This window comes from Xenopus laevis, chromosome 2L (genome assembly GCF_017654675.1).
Source record: "Xenopus laevis strain J_2021 chromosome 2L, Xenopus_laevis_v10.1, whole genome shotgun sequence".
In the NCBI taxonomy this organism is placed as follows: Eukaryota; Metazoa; Chordata; class Amphibia; order Anura; family Pipidae; genus Xenopus; species Xenopus laevis.
The window spans coordinates 84,680,441-84,683,267 of NC_054373.1; positions in this window are offsets into that span (position 1 = coordinate 84,680,441).

The following is a 2,827-nucleotide window of genomic DNA, read 5'->3' on the forward strand; positions in this document are numbered from 1 at the left end:
TTTTTTTTCTTTGGCAAATAACTTTATTTAAATAAGAGTCACGCCGTGGCGCGCACACGTGGAATAGTATTTATTTATTGTCAACCGCGATATAGCTGTCACCCTTACGCTCTCATCTGGAATTTCGCATAAACATAGGGAATACTTTTAACGAGTATTAGTGTAGCTACATAAATACCCCCTACTTCCTAATCTACCCCATTCCAGCTGTTTCAGCAGCTCGCTTACAAGCAGACGTTCTCGTTGCTAAAGTGGGCGTCTTCTGATATTTAAAGCGATATTGTCATGGGAAAACATGTTTTTTCCAAAACTCATCAGTTAATAGTGCTGCTCCAGCAGAATTCTGCACTGAAATCCATTTCTCAAAAGAGCAAACAGATTTTTTTTATATTCAGTTTTGAAATCTGACATGGGGCTAGACATATTGTCAGTTTCCCAGCTTCCCCCAGTCATGTGACTTGTGCCTGCACTTTAGGATGGAACTACTTTCTGGCAGGCTGTTATTTCTCTTAATGTAACTGAATCAGTCTCAGTGGGACTTGGCTTTTTACTAATGAGTGCTGATCTTAGATCTTCCAGGGAGCTGTTATCTTGTGTTAGGGAGCTGCTATCTCGTTACCTTTCCATTGTTCTGTTGTTAGGCTGCTGGGGGGGTGAGGGAGTTATATCACTCCAACTTGCAGTACAGCACTTCGCCAGGCGTATTTTCAGCAGCGCAACGCAAATTCACTAAAATCCGAAGTTGAGCTCAGGGGAAGCATAAAGTTGCGAAGTTGCGCTAGCGTTAATTCGCCAAGCAAATCGAAGTTACGCTAGTTACGCTAGCAATGCTTAATTTGCATACGGTGCCAAATTGAAGTTACAATGGAGGTATATGTAGCATCACTACACAAGCCAGGGAAACCTTCAAAACAGCAAATAAAATTTTTATTTTGCCATACACATGTGCCCACTGTATAGTTAAGGTGCCATGAGTTAGGAAATGTAGGGGGGAAGGAGGGTAGCCCCAAAAAATGTTTCCATCTTTTTCAGCATATCACCCATAAAAAAGAAAAAACGCCAGCGTTTTTTGGGACTTAGAAACATTTTTAACTTTTTTTGAAGCAATCCCTATCTACTCTATTGCACTTCACCTGGTCTGAGGTCACGAAGGAAGTCTGACGTAAAAGGTAGCGTTCAGAAAAATTCGCACGTCAGTGAATTTGCGTAGTTACGTCCATTGTGCAGATTCGCCAGGCGTAAGGGTGCGAAGTAACACTAGCGAATTTACTCCAGCGTCCGTTAGTGAATTGGCGAATTAACGAAAATGCGCTATGCTAGCGAATTAACGCTAGCGTTAGGCACTTCGTCCTTTAGTGAATTTGCCCCCTTGATACTCGCCTCAACATGTCAAGTGCAGTTTCTTATTGTTACAAAAAAAGCAAATCAATCAAAAATATTTTTTTTTTTCTAAATTAGCATTGCCGTATTTCAGAGGTTTTTGGATAACTGACTTCTGTATAATAGATCTCATACCTGTAATTAAAGGATTGGGCTTTACTCATCAAGCAGAATATAGCTAGAGAAAGGGTTGCACCCTATCTCTAGCTAGAATGGGCATCAATAGTTTAAAACCTTTTGTAAACAGGATAGAAATCCAGCCAGTTGCATCTAAGTGATGCAATAGCCTGGCCCCGGTGTCATAACTCCACCAACATCACTGTGCCCACCTCTGATGGCATCATGCGTGTTCCTCCAATTTTTTTTCACCCCCTTTCAAAAGTGTTTAGAATATCAAACAGGCAACCCCAAATCTCACCCTAATTACCTTTTCGGCAGAGAGCTCTTGTCTTCCATGTGGGGGAGCCCCATAATTGGGGCCCATCGCTTTATAGTTTAATGGGATAGTTCATCTTTAACTTAACCCATAGAATATCCTAAACGGAAAAGTAGGCCCAAGGTTCAATTGTGTCCACAAATCCCAGCCGGCTCCCACTTGTATCCCTCCAAGTCCGCAAAATCTGTTACTGAAATAAAAGAGCCAGCGCCAAAAGGCACGGGGGACAGACAAACAGGCAAATAGTGTAATATAGTTTTGCAATGTTGCCACCTCTTGTGTAGGGAACAAGCCGTTTGTTTCACCATATAATTGTGACCCTCCTTTATTATCAACCTTCACCAAAGGGTTAAAAAAGACTCTCCTTAGGAGATTGTTTGGATGGGTACTCACAAACAGCCAATATCAGTAAGCACGTAAAATCCTGGAGCTCCTCTCCTCGTATAGACTGTAAATCAACATGCAGCAGCAAATAGTGTAAAATAACTTTTTAATATTTATAAAAACAAAGCTTAAAATGCACTCACATGGCAAAGATTTAAAAAGAGCATATCTATGCACCGTCCACCTGGAGGTTCCCTGTATGCACCAGTTCACACGGATAGTCCCAAGATGATCAGGCTTGGGAGAGCGAATAGAGAATTGTTTACGTTCGTTCCTCGTGTGCGATGGTTGTTTGCGTTCGTACCTCGTGTGCAATGTTGGGCGCCTGCCAGTGACGTCACCTGCCTTACGCGTTTCGTCTTGCGACTTCTTCAGAGGCTTACTTCCGGCTGCGCATGCGTTGAACTTTTATTCCGTCTCTCCTTGCGTCACTTGACGTTTCCTCCTCCTTCGTCATTTGTTACTATGGAGACGCGTCTCCCAAATTCTTAGGCCTATTGTTGCCATAGTGACGCGTAATTATAAACGTTTAGACTTCACTATTGAACTTTCTTTTGGAGCGTTTAGACTTCACAATTGAACTTTCTTTTGGAACGGATTGGGAATATCAATATAAAACTTTTTTGG